The sequence below is a fragment of the Vidua chalybeata genome, chromosome 4 (genome assembly GCF_026979565.1).
Source record: "Vidua chalybeata isolate OUT-0048 chromosome 4, bVidCha1 merged haplotype, whole genome shotgun sequence".
NCBI classification, from domain to species: domain Eukaryota; kingdom Metazoa; phylum Chordata; class Aves; order Passeriformes; family Viduidae; genus Vidua; species Vidua chalybeata.
The window spans coordinates 68,595,082-68,620,681 of NC_071533.1; positions in this window are offsets into that span (position 1 = coordinate 68,595,082).

Below are 25,600 nucleotides of genomic sequence, written 5' to 3' on the forward strand. Positions count from 1 at the left end.
TCTTTACATACTTGGCAGTTTGATAACACCCAAACAGATTGAAGCATCTCTGCCCTTAGAGATCTCATATTCAACAAATAACTTTCTCTTTTAGATTCAGAGACTCTGATCAGAGATGGTGTTTTCTTTTAATCTTTGTTAGCAGTAAATAGTCTCAGGGAAAGTCTTTGCTAAGCAAAAACTCCCGTGAAAGAAGAGAATTTTGAGGAAGGTGTCCAAGTAAATATATGCCAATATTGACCTGACCATACTCCTTCAATCAACATAAATCACATTTATTAATTTTTTATTAGTTAATTATTTATTCAATGTGAATCAAATGTATTCAGTGCTGCCCAAGAAGAGAGAACCTAGGGGATGAAATGGACACAGTATTAAACACAGGCTGGCACTGGGATTATGGGATGAAAGCATTGTGAATCCTCTGAGGTTTCAGAAGATCTGCTCTCCAAAATCCTGCAAGAGCACAAACAAGGGCATGACATGAGTGCAGCAATTTGTAGGATTTGACTGGGATGGTTCAAACCTAAGGAACAGCTGAGAAGAATATAACGTGGGAGGAAAAATAAGCAAACAAGAATGAATATCCAAACACATCCCCATCCCCAGGAAACAGTTGCTAATATAATGAATCCCTCCAAAACTGCCTGAGAGACCTGGGCAGCAGGCAGCAACAGCTTTTTTTCCTGTGTGTTAGTCTGATTTTTTTGAGAGGACACACACATACATTATTGCATGTATTATTTCTCCATACATACAGAGCTGGCTGTACTTTCATGGTTGTCAGCTGCGCAGGTCATGCAAAAAAACTAAAGCTAGTTCTTGCCAGGTATGAAATTGCTAAGATCTTCATAGAAGGCTGTGAGCCTTTATTAGCACCTTTGAACTCCTCAGCAAAGAAAAGGCAGAATTGTACATACCTAAGGGAACCAAAAAGGTAAAAATCAGCAGAAGCTGTGTGTACAATTATAATGCATTGATCACCTGAATTTGGATTCTCTCCAGCAGAACTGGTGATAAGTATATTAGGAATGGCTCTAATTGAAGTACTCATTAATCTTAACCCTCACAAGTACAACCAGAAGGAACTGGAGCAAAATCCCAAGATATAAACTTGGCCACTGTAATGGTTGACAGTAAAAAAAAAAAAAAACTGGAGAACCTCTCCTAGAGCAAAAGATCATTTTTTAACCTTAAAAATCTTAGAAGTCTTTTGGTACACTTTGTCAGAGCTCTTACTTGTGATGGCTGCCAGGGTATTTCTTCAAAGGAATGAAGTGCTACCTTCTTACTTCCTACTGCAGGTAAGAGAAAATAGGTAAGTTAGAGTGGTGCCAGCAGGCAAAATCAAAGAAGGGTGTCCTGCCCCCAGACCCTCTCCCAGTCTCAAGGAGCTGCACATCGAATAGATCCAACCTAGTCTGAGTTCAGAATTCAATTCAGATTTATTTGTATGGGTGGATGAGAAGATACCTCAGTGGAGATAGCTTTGAGTAATTTGAAATTGTTTCAAAGCTCTTGCTTTAAAAAGGCAGAACACATTTTAACACGGTGGGAAAAAATAATATCCCAGTTTACTTCATGGTAATCAGTTAATATTACCTGTTAATATTATCTGTTAGTTGTACCAGCCATTAACTCCCTTATAAATGAAATTCCTTAGGCTTTTTCTTTGAATGATGAGATGTAAAAAACCTGTTCAAAACTCCTGTCATCTTCTAAAGTAAACAGAACAGTATGCACTTGAATTTAGATCAGCACACAAAATGTCAGTCATTGAAATTAGAGATCTGTTGCATGCAAAATTTTATGCATGAAAAGAAACAGTTCTGAAGCTCTGGATGATAGAAAATCTTCCCCTGCATAGTCACACAGTAAGAATTTTGTGATTTAAATGTATTGTTTATACTTTGTCTTTCTATTTTGTTTAAGTATCATATTCAGTCTAGTTCTTATGTATTTAGATGCTTGGCTCTGCACTGGTTTATCAATATTTCTCTTCTGCTTCGTGGGAGTTTCCTTACAAAGACTGATACAAAATACACCTGCTGTCTGGATAGACACATTTCTATTCTTTTTTTGTATATTTTATTTTATGTCTTTTCCCTTAGCTTTTAGCTTTTTGTGTGTAGGCATAGCTTTGCACTGCTCCAGGAAATTGAAGTGCATTTCCTGTGTAAATTTTGTAACCCTTGGTTTTGTCTCTTTGGGAACAAGGAAAGGCTAGAGAGTTCCTCCAGAGAAAAGGAGGTTCTGTTATAAATGACATACAGAGAGATTGATTTGCTGAACTATTTTCTTATTTGTTAAAAGGAAATGTATCTCCTCATTTTTCACTTGCATTCCAGCAGCACCTGCAAATCCCAGTCCTGAAACAAGCCCCAGCTCTGTTTGGCAGTGGGGAAGATCCTTTTTGCTCGGTTTTGGAGAACTGGTGTGCACCATATTTGGTTATCATGCTCCATGACAATTTTGATATCTGTCAACTTTCTGTAACAGCCTGGCCTCAGCAGCTGCTCTGCATGGAGCCACTGTATGTAAGAAAATGTAGCTATATCCATCCCTCCATCCATCCTCCATCCATCCATCCATCCATTGATCCATCCATTGATCTGTCCACTGATCCATCCATTGATCTGTCCATTGATCCATCCATCCATCCATCCATCCATCCATCCATCCATCCATCCATCCATCATCCATCCATCCATCCATCCATCTGTCCATTGATCCATCCATCCATCCATTGATCCATCCATCCATCCATTATCCATCCATCCATCCATCCATCCATCCGTCCATCCATCCATCCATTATCCATCCATCCATCCATCCATCCATCCATCCATCCATCCATTGATCCATCCATCCATCCATCCATCCATCCGTCCATCCATCCATCCATTATCCATCCATCCATCCATCCATCCATCCATCCATCCGTCCATTGATCCATCCATCCATCCATCCATCCATCCATTATCCATCCATCCATCCATCCATCCATCCATCCATCATCCATCCATCCATCCATCCACCCATCCATCCATCATCCATCCATCCATCCATCCATCCACCCACCCATCCATCCATCATCCATCCATCCACCCATCCATCCATCATCCATCCATCCATCCATCCATCCATCCATCCGTCCATCCATCCATCCATCCATCCATCCATCCATCCATCCGTCCATCCATCCATCCATCCATCCATCCATCCATCCATCCATCCTCCATCCATCCATTGGCCTAAGAATGGAGCTTGGCCCCTGCTCTTCACGATACAGACGGAACCTATGAGCCCCAGCTCTTGGACCTCCTCCCCACAGGTTTTAGCCGAGTGTGGAGCCAGCTTTACCCCTCACTGGACACTAGTTGCAGATCCCAACCTCAAATGCACAAAATCTGGCTGGGACTGTGCTTCAGACCTCAAGGAAGGGCGAGCTGGGCTGATGAGGCACAGAGAAGGGGTGAGTGGCTCCCACTCCCACACGGATTATAGCTGGTGCATTTCAGAGGGAAGCTGAGCTGGGGCAGTGTGACTGTCCCCTTCTGCCACAGACCTGAGCACAGCTTGATGCTTTTCCTGGCCTTTGGTCAAATATTCCTTTGAATATAAGGAAAGAGTCTTCCTCCTTCCAAAGATAAGAGTCTCTGTATCATGTTTACTTTTCATAACTTTCTGCTTTTATGCATTTTGAAGTGCTCAGCCAAGGGTACTCTTTGTTTACCTTCATTTTTTCACACCTTGTGAACACTTTTGCTATTTCTGTCTCCGTTTCTAAGTCCAGGGGTGAAAATGCTACAGCCCCTGAATTTTCAGCAAGCTGATCATCCTCCTGGTCTCAGTGCTTTATATTCCTGCTGGGATATTCAGGCTACTCACAACATCAGCTCTTGCAGGTTTTCCTTGCAGGCAGACTAAATGAATCTGGATAGGTACCAGTAAAAAAATACAAATGGCAGCACTGCTGAAAAAAAATTCTGTAGTTTCCTTAAACTCCCCTGTTTTGCTTTAATTCAGTTTCTCTGGTTTGCTATTTGCATAAATATGTCCTTTATGCTTTTGACATTGGATGTCTTATAGGTGATGTTAGGGAGGAAGGAGTGTGAGTTATTTCCCCAATATGGAAAGACAAAGGGTTTTTTTCTTGACCTTGTTAGTTTAAAATATTTATAACTATATGAATAATTCCTCTGAACAATACCCCATAACTCTGGGAAATATAAAAAATTCCTCTGATAAAAAATTCCTCACTTAATTACATTTTGGAGCTCAGCATTTTTTTTAATATTTTACCTCAAGTAATCCAACTGAAATTTAATTGAAGGATTGTTTAATTAAAAGTGGAGAAACGAAACAATTGCAAAATTTTTTCCAACCTCAAAAAAATCCATAAATATATATATTTTGTCTCAAGAGAACTGGTGAGAGGGAGTTACAATAAACATCCTCCCCACATGGCTATTTCAGCTGTGCAGCTAAATGGAATAATTCACAATCAAAATTTACTCGTGTCTTGGAAAATGCATCTCATTTTTCACCTCAGGGTTCTGTATGAGAAACCAGTGCCAGCAATAAGACATTCACAGCTGCACAGTGGTATCACACATGAACCCTGATTTCCACATGCCTGTACATTAAATACTGGCTGTCACCTGTAATGGTTAGCAGATATAAATGAGGACACTAATGGCTAAAATTTGGGGTACTCACAATTCCTTTCATAAATAAATATGCATTTCCTGTGTCTGTGGAAAGCACTTTATGCACAGCTCCTGCATTTTCAAAGTGCAGCTAAATCTTATTCTCATAAACTTGGGTTCTCCTGATGGGATTCACAGCTTTGGACCTCTGTTTTGTTTAGAACTTATTGGGCTTCAGCTGTTGGAGCACTGGAGCACATGATGATGTGTAATTCAGTTATCATACCCCAAAAAGGACTATAATGCCAATAGCCCATTTCATGTTCTAATCTATGTAATGAGTTCATCTTCTGGTCTAAGCACCACAGCTGAAGCCTGCTGGAAGCTTAAGACATCTGTGGCAGCTGTGCAGGGGTGGGTGCGTTCAAGGGGACAGCTACAGAAGGAGGAAGCAGCAACAGACACAAATCCCTTTCTTTCAGGAAGACACACACCAAAACCAAAGGTGTTCTAGTTTTGAGTTCCCCATTGGAGCTAATCTCGATCCTTCCATCTTTCAGGTGTGTCCATTAGTAGAGTAGAAGGAATAACCTCTCTCCTTTCTTCTGACTTTGTCTGATTTCTCGGAAATAATTTTAAATTATTCTTAAAGAAAAAACCACAACAGCTTCATGTAAAACTAGTGTTTTATGTTGAAGGTGTTAATATGGATTAGATGGGATTAGAATCAAAGAATCACAGAATCACAGAAGGGTTTGGGTTGGAAGGGACCTTAGAGACCATCTGGTCCCAACCCCGCTACCATGGGCAGGGACACCTCCCACTATCCCAGGTTGCTCCAAGGCCTGTCCAACCTGGCCTTGGACATTCCAGGGATGGGGCATTCATCTGAGTCCGAGTCTCTGTGACACGTAGTTCTTAAGAACAAATGGAGTAATTGGACATTTCAATGTATGTGGCAAATATCATTTTACATACACATCCCCTTTGCAGCTTCTGCACCGATTTGTCAGAAAGGCTTCTCATCCACTAGTGAACACAGAACAGTTTTAACAAACAGTCTCAGGGAAAGTCTTTGCTAAGCAAAAACTCCCGTGAAAGAAGAGAATTTTGAGGAAGGTGTCCAAGTAAATATATGCCAATATTGACCTGACCATACTCCTTCAATCAACATAAATCACATTTATTAATTTTTTTATTAGTTAATTATTTATTCAATGTGAATCAAATGTATTCAGTGCTGCCCAAGAAGAGAGAACCTAGGGGATGAAATGGCCACAGTATTAAACACAGGCTGGCACTGAGATTATGGGATGAAAGCATTGTAAATCCTCTGAGGTTTCAGAAGATCTGCTCTCCAAAATCCTGCAAGAGCACAAACAAGGGCATGACATGAGTGCAGCAATTTGTAGGATTTGACTGGGATAGTTCAAACCTAAGGAACAGCTGGGAAGAATATAACGTGGGAGGAAAAATAAGCAAACAAGAATGAATATCCAAACACATCCCCATCCCCAGGAAACAGTTGCTAATATAATGAATCCCTCCAAAACTGCCTGAGAGACAGTTTAACTTGCTGGGGGAGTCACACAGGGCAAAAGATTTTGTGTATTTTGCATGAAAACTGACCCTATGCTGAGCTTACAATTCCTGCTGAACAGACCTTGGGGGACAGGTTGCTGAGGGACAGCAAATCCTGAAAAGGGATAAGGGAGGGATGGTGCTGTATTGTAGAATGAAGAAAATAATTAGAAAACAGAAGGTTATGAAGAGATACTGAGAGGGGAGATCAGCACAGAAGTGGTGGAGGAAGAACTTTGCTTGGAAAGGTGTAGGGCAATTGGGGAATAATCTGAATCCTACATACAAAACATTCAGGAAGCTTATCCTTCTGGTGAGGAGAGGATCCAAAGATTGTCTCGTGAAAGAGGTCAGCTCCACTTCCTCTTTCCAAGAGAAAAATAAACTTTAAAAAAAGGAAGTCTTACTGGCATATGCTGCAGAGACTTGTTGCCTCTTTTAGGTTTGATAGATTGATGCTTTCCATGTTTCTGGAAGCCAGGGAATGTCTCATCATCAGATGCTGAGATTATTTTGTACCTAAAATAATAGGTATAAAAATAGCACCTGATAAAGCACAGATGTCTCCTTCACTCCCACTCCCCAGAATGGCAGGGAAGCAGCACTGTGATGGCTCCAGCTATGGTGTGACTGCTTCTGAGAGCCCAGACACATCCAGCCTGCACAGCTACTCGGCTTCGTCAGTGTGACTCAGACTTCAAATTACGAGGGATGCATTTGCAATGTTCAAGGGTGCATTTTGAAGTCAAAGCAAGCCTGTAAAATGTCCAAATTTGTATATGCAGAGCTGTCTTGTGTCATGTACTTCCTGCTGTCTTCAATTACACTAATAAAATTTTCATTTAGGAAAATAGGTTGGATATAAAACTGGATAAATTCTTTGAGTTCTTTTTTCTTTTCAGATTATTTATTAGTGATAACAACTAATGTACTGCTTAAGGGTAATGAATCTTATTAAATGCACTTTAAATTATCTCCTAAATTAATACAAGAGTGCAGTTCCAGTGCTAAAGACCCACATAGGACTGGCAGAGGAACTAATATTTGCTTCTTATGAGAGACTCCACATTGCCTCCAGCTAAATTATGTATATCCAATCAAATTCTTGTCCCTAATAGAGATGTAACATATGTAAGCAGATTAAAAGTTATGTACTACTTACAGGAGATGTCTATAGATTTCATTCAGGGAATCTGCCTCTTCACTTCATGCAGCCTCTATGTGATAACTCATTCATTTTTTTTTTTTTATTTTTACCTATTTCTCAGCATATTTATCAGACATTACTTGCTCCATGACACAGGTCAGTGTAATCATGCTACATCAGGATGAGTGAAGGGATTTTGTCTTCGGGGATAGAATTACCACCTTAAGATGCAAATTTATTCTGGAGGTGAAAGTCAGATTTCTAAAATTTAATCAGTGTGTGCACGTAGCTGCCTTAAGAACACATGACTTCATATATTCCCCAGTTTCTCCAGTTTAGCACAGGACTTGCCTAACTCCCAGCTACTCTTCTCCTCTCCTACCTCTGCTCTCATGAGCTTGGCTGTGGCTCTAGGGAAGTATTAGATGTGAGTAAAATAAGAGAATACTCAATGGGAATGGTTATTTGCATTCCCTTTAGCCTGGGTATCCCATTAATATTCTGGCTTTCAAACACACTGCCAAGTTTGAATTTAAATGCATCTCTGTGTGTCCTGTGCACTACCAGAGGTGAGCTACCACAAAATGCCAGTCTCATTTCAGCTCCTGAACATGAGAGAGAGAGATTTAAGGGAGGATTATTAGCAAAGAAGACTGAGGAGAAAGTCTGGGAAAGTGAGAAGATTAGTGCTCAGGTTTTATACTCAGGAAGGTTTCCTTTCCATATTGATGGAATGAAGTTTCCTTCATCTCCTCTCACATGTAGTAACATTTGTGATGACACAATGAATTTTTTCAGCCAACTTCTCAGCAGTGTGGAGGTTTCCTAAAACTTCTGTGACCAGAGGAAGGCTGTGCCTGCTGCCCAGGGTGCTGCTGAGTCTCCTGTGACACTGAAAAAATTTCAGGTACGGCAAAGGAAAGGCCAAAAAAATTGTTGAGCACAAATAAAATTAATAAACAGTATATCAGGTGCAAAAATTTTCATTTCTTTAGAGGCCACAATGGTCCAAAACTTTGGTATGGTATGAGATTTCTGTACTGACTTTAACTGTAAACTAGTAGTTAACCATAAAATACACATTAGAAATTCACTGAACTCATTTTAGTATTTGAATAATTTGTAATTTGAATAATTTCTAGTGTTTCTTGATGCTTAAAATTAATCTTTCCCTTGAATATTTCAGAAGTAGGTTACTACCAATATTCTTTGGAAAAAGATTTAGTTCTTGGAACAGTAGTAAAGTTTCCTTTCTTTTTGTTAAAATTTTCTTTAAACATTCTTTCATGTTTTCACCTTTTTCTTAGCAGTTGATATATCACATTCAAACTTGTTTGTCTTACGACCATCACTGTCATCAGCAGCCAATGTATTGATCTGCTGGTTTTTCCTCTTCAAAGTTAGTGCACAGAGAAATTTATTTCCATCTTGAGCTGTTCTAGCAGTACACATTTAGAACAGACTAATTAGAAATACATGGGCAAAGCAGCTGATAACCAGACCTCTGCTATATCCCCTCCTTGAAAATTCCCCGTTTCATTTTCCATGATATATATTTGCACCAAATTAACAAGCCTGTGAGCACTTGCTCTAAGTTCTGTAATGAGCTGCTTTCTAAGCTGTCAAATCTGATCACACACAGCCAGACCCCTCAGTTTTCACGGATTCTTGGTTTTCTTGACTGCCTGACATACAAAATTTTGTCACATAGTGAACTCCTATTAAGGGCAGGTGCAGAAGCTCAGTGGCCAAGGCATGGGAAGATCATTAGATCATAGAATGGCCTTTCTGTAACAGAGGGCACAGGATTCTACCCAGGGATTCCACTGCAGGCCTCAGCACCACAGAGCATCACACGAAGACTTCTGCAGAGACTGAACTAATAAACAAGAAAGCTCAGTGATTTATTATCTTTTATTATTATTTTTTCTTAAGACCAGCTGAGAAATTTGGGGCTGTTCAGCCTGGAGAGCAGAAGACTTCAGGGAGATCTTTTAGTACCTTCCAGTGCCTAGAGGGGCTCCAAGAGAGCTGGAGAGGGACCTGAGACAAGGGCCTGGAGAGACAGGACAAGGGGAATGGCTTCAAACTGACAGAGGGCAGGGAGAGATGGGATACTGGGGAGAAATTCTTTCCTGTGAGTGGTGAGGCCCTGGCACAGATTGCCCAGAGAAGCTGTGGCTGCCCCTGGATCCCTGGAAGTGTCCAAGGCCAGGATAGATGGGGCTTGGAGCACCCTGGGACAGTGGAAGGTGTCCCTGCCCTGTCAGCAGGGGTGGGACTGGATGATCCTTAAAGGTCACTTCCAACCCAAACCATCCTGTGATTCTTGGGGTTCGTGGTGCTGGTGGGAATCAGTAGCTCCACCTGATCTCCAGTAGTTGTCCATGTTCTGCAGTTCTGATAATCAGGTTTTATTTAATAGCATTACTTCCATGGAGAAGTAGGTTTTCATGCGCAAATAAATCAAATTTCTGTGGAAAATTATAAATTTTACAAAACCTTTTTTTTTCTGTAAAGCAAGATAACATCAATCCACATAAAAAGTGCCCAAAGAATTTGATGTCAGCATCATTAGGATATAAGTTATTTGTTATCTCCATACTCTTGTACTTATGAGTACATTGATAATTTTGATTTATAGTAGTGTTATCAGGCAGTTGGAATAATATTAATTTATTAAGAGTATCCTGTAACTAATAAAATAAATATTAGGAAAAAAAGGATCTCCTGGATAAAGAAAGTACCGTAGGACAGGCGCTCCCCTTCAGTGGTACAAAGACTGTGACCTGTCATAATGATTTTATCAATAATATATCAATTAATAATTAGAGCTCCATCATTTATAAGCTAGAGACTCAAATAGGTCTTTCTTTAGACTATAATGACACCTCGGCAATGAGAGACATGCTAGATGGAGAATAATCATTGATCAAATTGTTAAAAATGTGAAAGTGGATTAGAATAAGAAAACAAGTTGCAGTATAATTGCAAGGGACTCATGCTACAAACTGTCACCTTGCTTTTGTGCCTAGAGAGGAATAACAAGAATAATAAACATCAGTTTATTTCTTCCTCAGTGAGGAGGTTTCTGATTAAAAAATGCTCTGGTTTTTTGTTGATTTTTTTTTTTTTTTTTCCCTATACCATACTTTTTAACTCTCTTGCCGCTGTGGACCAAATATATATAATATGCTGTTACTGCAGATTTGCATATGAAAAGCCAAGTGATGACTGGGTGATTTTTAGTGTGGCCAATCAAAAGAATTTGTTTTGATTCAAGAGTAAAGGGGTTGACTTTAAATATTGCATTTGGAAATATAAAATTATTACCAGCAGATAGGGGTAAAATGTGGGGGGGAAGAAGAAGAGAAGGAGGGAACAGGGTGGGGGAAGGGTCACAGATATTTCTTAGCAGGGTCAGCATCCCACACACCACAGTCATTTACCTTTGTCTAATTCACCAGAAGTATTGTTTCATTGCATTGGCCCTGTTAAATTTCACTTAGACCTTTCACAGACTCCTTGAGCAGACATAACTAATTTTATGGATTTTTATTAACCAGAGTGTGGAGATTGGATAAGATGATGCTGAAGAAAAGCCAGTGGTTATACCTCTCCATGTAGTTTTTACAGAGCAGTTGCTAACACATGGGATCTCAAGCAGGGTGGCAATGAGACACAAAGATACCTCTGAGTGGAGATTTCTCATCTGGCTGGAGCAGGTGATACCATGAAGGTTCCAAGATGCTCTCTGAGGATGAGGTGCCCCATTTACAGCTTGCTCAGCTGGGCTGTGCTCAGTGGTCAGCAAGGAGAGCTGGACTTCTGGCTGGTCACATGCCTTGACTGAACATAATTTTCTCCTGGTAGATCAGCTGGTCACTTCTGCTAATATTTATGATGAATTTGTACTATCCAGGCTCTGCATTCAGCATATTTTTCATTCTTCATGGGCTGTAGAGGGATCCTCAAGCATTACCTGAAATTAGACCCTGGTAATGGGGAAAGAGATGAAAACCTTGTGCAGCACTGCTGGTTGAGGAAGTTTTCGCTTTTTCATTGCTGTGGCTCACACTGTATTTAGGCAAAATAAGTTTGCAGTTCAGAGTGTAGCTTTCAAAATTCTGTCCTTTCCTAGAAATGTGTAGATGAAAGTGTTTGCCAAACTTACAGCAGTTCTTTGACTGTTTCACAGAAGACCTTAGACACAAAATATAAATCATGTTGTGTGCTAGGGTTCCACTACATCTGCATTTACAAGAGATAACAGCACTGGGCACACCCAGCACCCTACAGGTTTTTCTCCCTTTATGAATTCAGGCAGTTTTTCAAAGCAAGCATGTATTATGTATGCAGCAATGGAAATGTCTGCTTCAGAAAAGCTGATGTCTCGAAGGTAAACATGTATAAATGTTTATACATTTTTTAACACATATTATTTACCCAGAAGAGCACAACAGCTGCTTCAGAGTTGTTCTGGTCTCAGTGGTAAATAGGTATTTTGGCAGTTGTTAGAAACAGAAATGATTCTTTGGTTCCATTCCATTCTAGCCTCTCCACTTGTTATTCTAATGATTGTTCCAAAGGAATCAGGTGTCAGAGGAGATGGATTTCACCTCACGTGAAGCTTTGCACAGATTAGATTGGTATGTCCATGAAAAGCCCTGAGTAGAAGGCACCTTTTGTTTTTCATTCTCACTCATAATTTAATCTCTGCTCCCCATTGACCTTGTAATTTGCATGGCCTTCAAACAGAGATGAATTGTTTCCAATTCAGCCTCACCTGGGTGTATTTGTGTAGGTGGTCACCAGCTACCCTCATCCCAGCTAGCAGCAGCAGTCCAGTTGGAATGGCACTGATGCTGATTATCTGGTAACACTGGTCATCTGATTCCTTGCCCTTTTCACTCTCCAGAACACCAGATGAGCCTGAAAGAAATCTCATTACTTCTGTCAATGCTGAGGGAGAGACCAAATGCTCTCACACATGCTGCACTGAGTGCACTGCTGGCTAGATAGACAAGAATTGGCCAGATGCTTGAAGACTTAACTAGACACTTCCTCATCCTGCAGGAAAGCAGGAACCTGCCCCCTCCAGCCTGCCTCTCACAGCACTGGGACACAGGGCCAGTGCCTCCCCAGTGGGTAATTCACGGGTTATTTTTACATTCAGGCCTACAGCCAATCACTAATTAAGCCCCAAGTGCACACCATGTGCATCACTAATGCATCTCTGTGTTATATTTTGTGATTCTCCTGGTTACGCTCATTTGTTACAACATCGGCTCGCTTTCCTAGCTAAAATCCTCTGCAGCACTAGAGATGGTTGTTAGCTGGGATTAGTCCTGATGTGTTTTATGCCCTGAAGTTTATCTCAGAGATCTGATTTCTCAGATCTCTGGTGGTTGTTTCCCCACAGCTTTCCAGCCTTCCAGGATTTACTGGGGCTTACGAGAAAACTGAAGAGGGACTTTTCCCAAGGGCACATAGTGATAGGACAAGGGGGAATGGCCTTAAATTAAAAGAGGTAAGGTTTTATTGGATATTAGGAAGAAGTTCTTTACTATAAAAGTAGTGAGGCCCTGGCACAGGGTGCCCAGAGAAACTGTGGGTGCCCCTGGATCCCTGGAAGTATCCCAGGCCAAGTTGGACATTGGGGCTTGGAGCAGCCTGGGATAGTGGAAGGTGTCCCTGCCCATGGCAGGTGATGAAACTGGATGGGTTTTAAGATCCCTTCCAACCCAAGCCATTCTATGATTCCATGACCTCCATGGCTCTAAATAAACCACTTGAACTAATGGGAGGGGCAGATTGTACCACCTCTTCTGCCATTTGTGTTTATCTGTGCCAAATACAATTTTATTTTGTGTAGAAAAACAGTTATCTGTAATTTTGCTCTACTTCACAGACCACCATGTCAGTGCAAACTCATTTTCACTGTGATTATGATTCAGCTACAGAACAATTAAAGGCAGCAGAAAATGCATTGGGTTAGCCTGTGTTAAGGGTGTGATAAACTCCCATAAATGGAGACAGAGAGAGCTGAGGGCTCTTATTTGTTGAGCTGCCATAGAAGATTCTCCAGAGCTCATGTGGTGAGCTCCTTTTTGGGAATAAACATGATTCATAAAATCAACCACCAGAGTAAATGTTATGAGATGATCTATTAGAGCAAAGTTGCTTTCTTACATATCAGGACACAGAGGAAACAGAAATGTCACAGAATTTATAAAAAAATGTACTTTATTTCTATTTATTCATGAGCTATCTTAATATTCAGTGGTTTTCTTACAGATTTGAATTGTGTTGGATTTTTTTTTTAATTTTAGCATCGTACTATTTATGGCAAATAAATAAAGCAAAAATGTTCATAATGTTCAAAGGTCAGATGGCTCAGAGAGCCAGTGATGGGATGAAGAGGTGATCCTTGTGAAGTCACACTGAACAGAAAGTCTTTGAGGATGTTCTTACACCAACTACACTCTCAGGATGTATTTTAATTTAGTTTTGTAGCCTTTCTTAGCAGCCAGTGAAGAGCAGTAGTCACCTCCAGGAAGTAATTCATCTCACCCTTCACAGATATTGAGAATGAATGAATATTGTTCCAGGAGGTGAATGCCACCCTGAAATTAGTTTTCCAATCAGAGTTCTTCAGTAGCCAACTGATAAGAATGTAGAGTCTTCACTGTGAGTTCATGCAGCATTCTGTATTCACAAACCAGTGCTGCGCTTGCTGGCAGCCTTAGATTAGATGAAAAGACAAGGCAAAGTGAACAAATGAAATATTTCACTACTGCTAGAAGATGGAGATCAGGAGAGATTAGTTCCCCTTGCTCTTAAAAGAGAGCTGTAGTCCTCTGTGCAGTTCTTGACAGGTAGCGTAGATAGCTTAATCAGTTTATGCTAGCTAGAGAGATTAATTTATTAGTGTTTTGATTTTCCCTGCACCAGCAGCACATTTACTCACAAAACAGTATGTGAAGGACTTTGTTTAACAGGGTAGTTACTGGAAGTTGGCAAACAAGGGCAGTGCTCATCAAATGTGAAAGTGCCTGGGAGTATCTAATGATTGATCTGCATTTCAGGGAAGAATGTGCACTGTATAATTATTGTTTGTATCTGGATTCAAGTGACAAAAATCCTTCTAGAAGGTGTTTATTAGACAAGAACTGAAGGAGGTGAAGATGTTTGGGTGGGAGATGCAGTAATCTGTCTGCATTTTCTGTACCATACTGTCAGCATCAAGGTGCAGTCTAGTCTGCTTATGAGCATCTTTAATGGAGATTTTAAGGCCTTTGCTGACTTGTAAATGTCTTCAAAAACTTTCTGATACATCTTAATTTGAAGATCTCTCGATGCAATGTGTCTTAGTTTTTTTATGGAATCCTAAAAACAATTTCTATCCATTTCCAAAAGGAAATACCAGTTACTACAGTCTCAGTCTCCTGGAACTTGCCACACCTGACTTCTGCAAGTCTTCTCTCTGAATACATTTCTGCTTCTGTCTACATCAAATATCAAAGCTTCCTATGGCTTTGAGATGATCATACTTTCCTTAACAATCCACAGTCTTTTTTACGATTTATTTTTGTTGGTTGGATCAACAAAATGGCTGGACCTCATGCAGCATTAGGTTCAGTTTATGTGTCTTCAGTGGTACATTCCGTGTTGTAGATAAATGATCTTTGTTCCTAGAAACTTCTCACCAGTCTTAATCAACCTTTCTATTAATTCATTAATCCTAAAACTGCCTCAAAATATCTAATGTTTTCTTCTGAATTCCTTTCTAATGATCTGGGATCACAGTTACTGAAAGGTTCATTACAGCCCTCTGAATGTTGAGTTTCTTATCCCATCTGACAGATCTTTTTCTCATGTGACACCCTTTTCACCCATTCTGACTCCAAGTCCCATTTTCTTTGAGCCTCCTGGCATGGAATGAAAAAATACTCTAATTCTTTAAATAGTTTGTTACCGCTTTTATCCATGAAAGATAGGAAGGAATCAAAACTCTCCTCCTTTAGAAAATTTCAAAGGAAAATATTGCTGGTATGCAGCTCAAGTTTAATAGCCTGGTCATCACAAATTAAAGTGAAGACATGGGCAAATTTCCCAATAGTCAAGGAGAAGGATGGGATAAGGCTCTCTCTCAACTTTATCTTAATTCATCCCATTCATTTAATACTTGGTACTTGAATACTTGAATCTGGCTTTTATCCTCATAGGCTTTTAGAAACGTTCATCACACAACTTCCCTGAAATAGAACCAGACTATTTCTGCTTTACAGGAAAGGATTCATCAGTGAAGCTAAATGAATAGATGAAGATGAGAGATCAAGATGAAAAGAGCAGGTTGACCAAGTAATCCAACCTCTTTCAGTATTCCTATTTATTACTGTTTCTGCTCAAGCTTTGTAGTTTCTGTATAGTGGCCTTTGTTGGAGTATCCTGCTTGATTCTGTTGTCTATGATAAATGCAGCAAAACTGCAGTAATAAATAAGATACCACAATGGGATCTCCAGTAACTATTTTATATGTTGAGAAGAATCAATAACTTCAGAGTTTAGGACTTGTTTTTGCTCACATGTGTCCTTGAGCAAATCAGTTTGATTTTGGGGAAGAATCCTTCAAAGCTGCAGAGCTAGAAGTACAATTTGGGCTTTTGCAGGAGCTAAGTACGGCTGTGAGGAAAAATACCAGGTTTATTTCCTTTCCTTTGTTTCTTTGGTGTGGGTTTCTCATTGGCTGCTTGTTTCTTAAACCCTCATTCCTTATTTACACACTCTCCTTTGGTCTTTCCAAACACAGGAAGCTACAGAGGACTCTGGCCAGAGGCCTAGAAAGGGACAGCTGGAAATGAGTGGCAAAAATGCTGATTTTGTTTGACTCCTACCTCCACTCAGCCCACACACCTCCTTAGTTACTACTTTGAAAATATCCAGCCAGAAAATATGGCTGTTTATGGTCTTGTTAAGACCTTGCACAACTCACTTTTTTCATTCAGTCATTTATATCCAGCAAGTCCCTTTTTAAAGGAACGTGCTGTTGCTACGCAACCAAAGGAGCCATATAGAAAACGGAAGCAGGAAGGATGAAGGCAAGAGGGGGGTAAAAAAAGAAAGATGTTCTTGGGAGAAAAAAGAGGGAAGTCATAGATTGTGATTTGAAAATCAAAGATAAGAAAAGCTTTTCCTTTAGCTGGATGAAGGCAAGACACAGAAATGAAGGCGATCTCCCTTGCCTTCCACTCCTTTTCTTGACCTTGTGCAATCACTTCAAGGTTGTGGAAGGTGGCCAGATGATTAAACAGTTGGAGAAATGGCAGTTTGAGTTGTTGGAGTGTCTGACTGGGATTCAGGAGGTCTCTCAGCTATTCCCTGCTTACTGAATGTCTTAATGGGTCACCTAAGGCAAACTGTTTAATCTTCTGTCCTATTTTCCTTCCTCTAATATAAGGATAACACCTTTGATTTCTGCCTTGTCATTTTAGACTAAAAAACTTTCTTAATAAGCAATGAATGAACACCCCAGTGAGATCTCAGGATCCCTGCTCTAAAGGATAGATATTAGTATTAAAATAAGGATCATCACACCTCTCTCACCTTCCCACTCTGATGGTGGAAAACATCTTCTAGCCCCTACTGTTGACACCTTCCCATTCTGTCTTATCCTCCACATTTCAATAGGTGCTTGAGTTAATTCTCTAAAGTTGAATAAGATGCATTCAGGCCAATGTGGTTTGCATTCAGGCCAATGTGGTTTTCATCTCCTTTATGTATTTGTTTTACTGTGTGGTGTCTCCATACAGTAGAAATCTTGCCTTCCCCCATGAAAGAAAATTTCCAAACAGAGTAAGAGAAGCAGCAGAAGGTAGAACTGAGTCCTGCAAGAGAATTGGCAGGATGATGCTGCCTCATTTAGAATTAATTTGTTTGTGCAGGCTTGTTAAAGTGAAAGTGGCATTTTGTTTGCTCTGATGAAGGCAGAATTAATTTAACTACAATTAACATTTCTGCTTCTTATAGATATTCACTGGTGCTCAGCTTTTTTGCCTGTGATAGAAGATCATTTACAAACACAATTAAGAATAAAAGCCCCTCTGTCTGTATTGATATGACAGGGTTTCCAAATACTGAGATTTTTGTAATGCTTTGAAGTTTTCTGCAATTTTGTGTTAATAATCGGTGTGGTTGATGTGCTGATCACTCTCCTTGCAAAACAAGGAGTAGTTATCATTGGCCATGAAATCAGCCATGGAGATTATTGGTGCAGATTCCTCCTTGCTGTGCCTTGCAGTGTATCTCCATGGAGCAAGCCAGCTCACTCCTGATTACCTGGAATATCCTTTGTCTGTCTAATCTATTCAGAAAACTAAATCTTTAATGGAACCTTAAACTCAGCCCTTAGGCAAAGGATTGAATAGTCAAGAGTCTAGGGTGTCTTGGATCAGGAGTTTAAGATTTGTTTCATATTTATCCATCTCTAAGTGGGTCCTGATTAGGATACTAGTTAACCTTAATCCGACTAGATCAGGGAAACACTTGGTTCTGGATTAAATTACTGTGTGGTATCACAGCTAATATAATAATGGAGAAATGTCACTTCCAGAGACAGAATTGGAAATGTCATACTCACACATGTATACTAACTGTTTTCTAAAACTCTTGATCCTTCCCTTCCCTTCCCTTCCCTTCCCTTCCCTTCCCTTCCCTTCCCTTCCCTTCCTTCCCTTCCCTTCCCTTCCCTTCCCTTCCCTTCCCTTCCCTTCCCTTCCCTTCCCTTCCCTTCCCTTCCCTTCCCTTCCCTTCCCTTCCCTTCCCTTCCCTTCCCTTCCCTTCCCTTCCCTTCCCTTCCCTTCCCTTCCCTTCCCTTCCCTTCCCTTCCCTTCCTTCCCCTTCCCCTTTTGAAGTCATAAATAATTTTGTATATAAAAAGCCTGATTATTTGAGGTCATTAGCAAGGGTGGAGCATCAGCAATAAGCAGGTGATTTTAATGCAAGCTTCAGGTAGCTGACAATAAATTTTGTATTATCTTCCAGTGGTGATGAAGTGAGGTCAACAGCCTTTGACTAATCACTGCAAATTTCTGAAGACTGTTGAAGTGTGATCCTCAGTTTACATAGTATATTTTCTGTATCATAATGAGGTTATAACAAAAAAAAAAAAAAAAAAAAAAAAAAAAAAAAAAAAACTAAATAATCTCTCAAATAAAGTATGTGATACCTCATGGGAAAAGGAAAAAAAGGAAAAGAAAGGAAAAGAAAATGGAAACCCAAACCCTTTGTCCTCAATTTGAATTGTCAGTTGTTTATGTTGGGCAGGGGAATGACCATAAAATGCATTTTTTTAGATATACATTTCAATTATGGTAAAGATATCCATGGTTTTTTTTTTTTTAAGAGAGCGAAACTCTTGCCATGAGCACAATGAAGTGTGTCATGTATCTGCTGTGATGGAAGGAAGATTGACTTGCTGCCACACTGTTGTTTAAATAGCTGCCAAAACCATGTCTGTTGAATGCATTTCTATAAATGATCTCCACTTTTCACATCCTTCTACAAAGACCTTGTTAGACAAAGAGCTTATCTCCAATACTGCAAAGATTTAGCAATATCTTAGTCATGTGTTATACTGAATCATAGAAAACACCTCATTTCAATATACATTTAGCTTTTGTGAAGTAAAAAACTAAGGAAATTTGACAGTAGGTAAAGTAAGATGCAGTTTTGATATGAAAAGGTAACTTTGATTAAAAAAGAAAAGGTAAAAATTGGCCTATATTCCAACTATCTATTTATACTGTTGGATGCAGAAATCACAAGCAGAACAATCACTGCTGTTTTTAAATCTGGACTGATAAAAATTCAAAAGCTTTTTGTTAATAACTGAATATTCTGAGAACAATTTTAACAAGATCACCTGAAGTCCGTTCCTTCCAGTACCTAAAAGGATTTACAAGAAAGCTGAAGAGGGACTTTTCATTTTCATGAGGGTGTGTAATAACAGAACAAGGGGGAATGGCCTTAAACTGAAGGAGGTTTGATTAGATATTAGGAAGAAATTCTTCCCTGTGAGGGTGGAGAGGCCCTGGCACAGGGTGCCCAGTGAAGCTGTGGCTGCCCCTGGATCCCTGGAAGTGTCCAAGGCCATGTTGGACGGGGCTTGGAGTAACCTGGGATAGTGGAAGGTGTCCCTGCCCATGGAATTGGATGGGCTTTAAGGACCCTTCCAACCCAAACCAGGCTGTGATCCTCTGATTATTTGCAAGAAACCATTCAGATTGTAGGGGACAATTTACTTTAGACAGCTGCAATAGCCGTGGCACAAGCAGACTGTTAACAGTACAAAATTGTACAAGGCAAGAGAAAATGGCCTCAGGTTACACCAGGGGATGTTTAGATTGGATATTAAAAAAAAAAAAATCTCTTTCCTGCAAAGATTATCAAACCTTGGAATGGGCTGCCCAGGACAGTGGTGGAATCACCATCCGTGGAGGCATTCAAGACATGTAGATGTGGTGCTTAGGGACATGGTTTAGTGGTAACCTTGGAAGGGTTAGGTTAAGGGTCAGACTCCAAACTTAGAGGTTTTTTCCAGCCTAAATGATTTATGATTCTATGAAGCTGATGACCCAAGAGATTTCATCTATTCATAGCTTCACTCAAAATTCCCTGTCCTGGAGCAAGGGAAAGTTGCACATACATTAAAGAAGCTATGGATTCCTGAGCAGAAAATGTCACCACAAACACTGAGCAGGTACAGAGCCAGTAAAGCAGTTATTAAGATACCATTTCAAAATCAGTCCAGAGTGAGTCAGGCAGCTTTGTCTACTTCCATGAGGTTCTAGAGGTAAAGGAGAAGAATTAAACAAAATATATTTTTGCTTAAAAGCTCTGTGTCTTTGGCCTGTTTTACTGCCAGTATCTTGGCTGCATCTGCCTCGTCTGTCAAGTGTGGAAGAGAACATTTGCCTCCCACCTCTTCTTCTTTGATCCATGCCTTCAAGTTGTAGCCTTTCATCCTGATTTTCTTATGAAAGAGAGCTACTTCTCTTCATGAAATTTCCTCCTCTTATATGACTGGCATGGATTATCCCATACTTTCTGCATCTGGTGTTCAGAAGTGACCTTTCATGGCACTGAGGTGCATTCTGATGCTGATCCCACTGGAATGCCTTGACGTGCTGCCTGGTTTCCAGGTGCAGCATATGCTGCTCCAGGGAGATGTAGGGGAATGGCAATTGCCCAATCCTCAGCTCACACAGCTCCTCAGCTCCTGACTTCTTAGACCTCTAAAATCTTGTAGTGCCTCAGCCAATGTGAGGGAAATGTATTGTGGGGCTCGGATGTAGATTGTTGAGAAAAGAGATGTGCCTTTTTCAGTGACCCTCTGAGATTGATTCCTTCCCTTAAAATCGTTATTCAGGACTGATATTTTAGAATCATAGAATGGTTCAGGTTGGAAGGGACTTTAAAAACCATCAAGTTCCATCCCCCTGCCACAGGCAGGGGACCCTCCACAATCCCAGGTTGCTCCAAGCCCTGTCCAACCTTAGACACTTCCAGGGATGGTTCAGTCACAGCTTCTCTGGGCAATCTGTTCTAAAAGGAGCACATAATAATATATAAAACAATATAATATATGTTTCAACCCATTTATATCTGCTGTGTAATTTACAGCCTGCAGTGATTAAAGTAAAAATATGAATGAGAATCTGGGCCCTGTTTCCATGATTTTTAACTAAATAATTAAGAAAGTTGCTTCAGTTAATGCTTAATCACCTAAAGACTGTTAAAACTTTTAGAGACTGTGAATACTTACCTCTTCCACTAATTAAACAGAACATATTATTGAACAGGCCTTCAGAAAAACAGAATGTTCAAGTGCCTAAATTTGGAAACCAAATGGGACTGATATGTTCTCAGTTATGTCTCAACTCACGTCCTAATTTATAATCAATAAATAAAAATAAATGTATTCACTAATCTATTAAGATGCTTTCATGACAGGTATGACTAACATGATCTTGTTCCTGTCCTTCTTTAGCAAAACTTGCCACTGTCCTGATTACTTGCCTAGTTCATTATGTTATGGCTAAAATTAACCTGAAAATTTTCTAGTCCAAGCAAGTCCAAGCACAGATTTGACTCCTGTAAAATAATTGAAAATGCTAATGCAGTGCTAATAATAAAAAGTGGGGTGCTGTGAAACTTAGCGAATTACTTAATGTTTATAAATTATTTTAGAAAATTCAAATGGGGATTGCATTCCTGAAATGGTAATTATAATGTTTCTGGCAGTTGTGCTATTTGTAGATATCAGTGCTCTCAAAACAATGTGATAAACCCAAGAGAGGAAATTCTGTTTTTTAAAGGACACTGAGTGAGATTACTGCTGTGAGATTTGTTGTGAGAGTCAGAGATATCCACAGAATGTGGTATTCAAGGAGAAGGAGCCTTGTTGCAGCTGCCACTGTTGCACTCAAACACAAATCCCACTTCCAGAGGATGGCTCACCTGTGTAACCCCGGTGAACCCAGCATGGTGCACACACTGAGACATCCCCCACTCGTGCTCCCCACTCAGCTTTGGGGGGCTCTTCCCTCTGCTCTGCCCCTGTGTCAAACACGGCTGTGTGCCCATGCTCAGCACACAGGTCATACCCTGTGCTCTGCATAGAAGTGCAGTCAAGTGGATCTTCAGCTCAGATCTGTGCTGTGCATGATCCAGTGTAGCACTACAGCTTTAGTAAGACATCATTACAGGCATAAAAAGTATCTTTTTTTAAAATTGTGGGTGATTTAGCTCAATGCAGTGGGACACAAATTATATATAAGCTGACTGGTTTTATGAGCTAATCAGGATTAATATAATATCATCTATGAGCTTTGTGAGATTCCTCACATTTTTGATAAGTATAAAACTGTGTCCATCTTTTCAAACTACCAATTTCAGCATGGGCTGATTTCTTTTACAGCACTTATTATGTGGGAAGAAAGACTCCATTCCATATATTGTAGCATAATACATGTCGTTGTTCACATTACTCTGAAACAGTGGCTAGGAGCATTGAGCTGCAAAATGTGTATTGTTAATCATTGGGTCATTAACCTTAACAATGTCAATGCATTCCCCTATCAGATCCAACGAAATGACTGCCCGAGGTAATAGTTAAGAGAACATTTCACACAGATGAACATATTAATGCTTTATTTGGTTCTAAATGCAGTGTGAAGGATTTAGGTAGGAGCTAATGTGTGTGAGGAGGAATAAGGAAGATGAAGCACAATTGGAAAAAAAAAAAAAAAGTTTAGCTTCCCAAAAGAAAGAGAGCAGTCCTCAGTTTTCTGCAGCTCAGAAGTGCATACCTATCTCTCTTTAGCTGCAGTCATTCAGGTAAAAAAAATTGTGATAATTTGAAGAGGGCCTAAAGTCCTGAGGTTTCATTAGAATCCAGAGACTTTTCTAATGTCTAATACCAATTCCTGTATCTAATGTGAGTTCTGTGATCTGGTGTTTTCACAGCAAAAGGCAGATGATGAGACTTGATTTATTTGGTTACAGCATTTGGGCTTCTGCCTGAGCTGTGCTCTCCCTCCATCGGGCAGATTAGGTCTTAAATATCCCTTTGAAGTGAGAAGATGCCACTACTATCCACCAAAATCTACTGCACATATCCAGTACAGCTGACCACGAGGCATAAAATCTGTGTTCAGTGGCTCTTTGGACCAGAGGAGAGCCTGGGAAGATGTGACCCAGCAGCAGACTTCTGCCAGTGACTTATTTTGCAAGCTGCTCTTTGCAGACCTCTGTCCAAGGCATGTCCCTCAAACGCAAGCTCAAACTGGGTGGCAGCCTAGGGTAAAAGTGGTGCTGCTCCTGGGCACCATCATTTCCAGGGACCTGAAAGAAGTCTGTGGTAATTTCCTCCTGGTCATTTCCACATGAGCACCTGTCACCTTGTGGGGCGGCTCAGAAAGCCAGTGACACGAAATAGCCTCTTGCCACTGCCTGAAAAATCCATGTAATCAGCAGCCATTTCCCAGGTTGCACTCAGGAAAAAGGCTCTAATAATGCACTGGAAATTGGATGATTGGTTCTGGTGGTCTGCAAATGGCCTGGAGGGTGTATAGAAAAATATTCAGATTGAAGGACTTCTAAAACAGCTGCACTGAGCTTTTTCACTGCAGGTACTTTCCAACAGCCTCAGTTCTGGGGTTTTCACCCTTCACTTGTAAGATTAAATACACAAAATTACACATTTCAAACTTGGTTCCTATTAAGCTGTTAGATAGCCTAATGACTTACTCCTGCAAACACATAGTGTGGACTCACATTTCCTACAGAAACCATTTCCTCACATTTCCTACAGAACCCAGTCCATTAATGCTGCCTCACCTGGCAATGAGCAAGAACATGGTACTCTATAAATACCTGACAAGTGTTATCAAAAACCAGACACAGCAACTAATTAGGGACTCAGAACAGGAGATGTGATATGGCTTGGTGGGTGTTAAGAGGATGAAGCCACTGATTTTTCTAGTTTTGATTGCATTCCCTTACTTTTAGTAATTCTCCCCTGAAAGACCTAAAATTTTACTCTCCTTCCCTACTATCCTTTGCAGACAGTTATCATGTTCTCTTAGTCAGCACTTAGCCAAATTACACTGTTTGAAATGGCTGCTGAAGTTGAAAAGTGGAAAATACTATTACACAAAGGAGTTTTTTTGTTAATGTTATGGAAAAGTTCACCTGCTAGTTTTGCTCCTTCTCTCGTGCATGTGGCTGTAAATCAGCTGTAATTCCTGGTGAATAAACAGTGATAATTCTGCAGGAGCTGGGCCTCTATGGTTGCATGGGTATGGAAGGAAAAATTTGGTAGCATGTTAATGCTAAGGAAGCTTTTTAATGTCCTATTCCTTTTTGGGATTAAGGATTTGGATGCTGATGAGGGGGAGTGAGCTTTTGTCATCAATTTTAATGAGACATTTATAATCTCTCTTGATTGTATTTAGGGTTTTTTATTGTTGCTATTTTTTTTTTACTTCGCTCATTCAAGCAGTCAGTCTGTGAAAGCTTTTTTTAAGTACTCCAAATCTATTCTGGTAATGAAGAAATGAATGTCAAGCAAAGCAATTTTTTCTAAATTTACAACTCGTTCTCTTCAACAAGACCAAAACTGACATAATGAAAATATCCTTTATGTGTAAAAAGAAAAAAAACAAACTGCAGCTCCCCAGTTACATCCACTGGGATATAGTAAGGTGGCATCTTTATCCATTACCATTTGTCTCATCTATCCCAGTCAGTGAATGTCACATTTGTTTATCTGAAGATGAAAAAGTAATAATATTTTATTGAAATGAAGTTTCTGCGGCTGTTGGTAGGTCCATCAAGATTCAGCTACTATTTCTGTGCATGTTCTCAGCCATCCCACTTTCTCTCTCTCTCCAGGTAATTGGAATTTGGCCCAGTGAAGCTAAAAGAAATGAAGAGCGACTAAGAGTAAGGTTCAAGCCAGGAGTCTGAAAGGAGAGAGCTACTGCAGCAGAGCCAGCTGGGTATGGAACTGGCATTATAGTCTTAATATTTATGTGTACCACTGATATAAATGTGTGTGGGACATATTCTGCCCCCTCTTCTTTTTCAGCATAGTTTTGGTATTTTACTTTCATTCCCTCTTCCAGAAGAATTCTGACTTCCATCAACCCTTTGGCATCATGGAGCCAGTGTAACCTGGCTTTTAGTGGAGACTTGAAAAATCATGAGCTTATGCAAGGCAAATCTTTGCCCCACTAGGCTCATTTTCCTCTCTTTTTGCAAGGAGGTACTCAAAGTTACTATAAATTCCATTCTGGAAGATATCATGCTCTGGAAGTGAAGTAACAACCAGGACTGACTGTTCTGGGATGAGAGTGGCTAGGTCAGAGAGTACTTTGCTTTCCTTCCATGCTGCTGTTTATCTATCCCACAGTGGCAAGAAAGAAGCTGTTGCAGTAGATTTAAGCTTGCAGTCCCACCTAGCCTTCTGGATAAATCATTAGGGCCTTGTTCCAAATCCAGCTTTGTTGCTACAAATCATCTTTCTGCATGCATGGCAAGCCTGGCTCCTAAAGATGATCTCAGATGTGCTCCTTGTGGAGTAGAGATGTGCTCGAGAAGCATAATGAATTGGGTTGTGACTGGCAAACAAATACATGATACTGAGGAGAAGAAG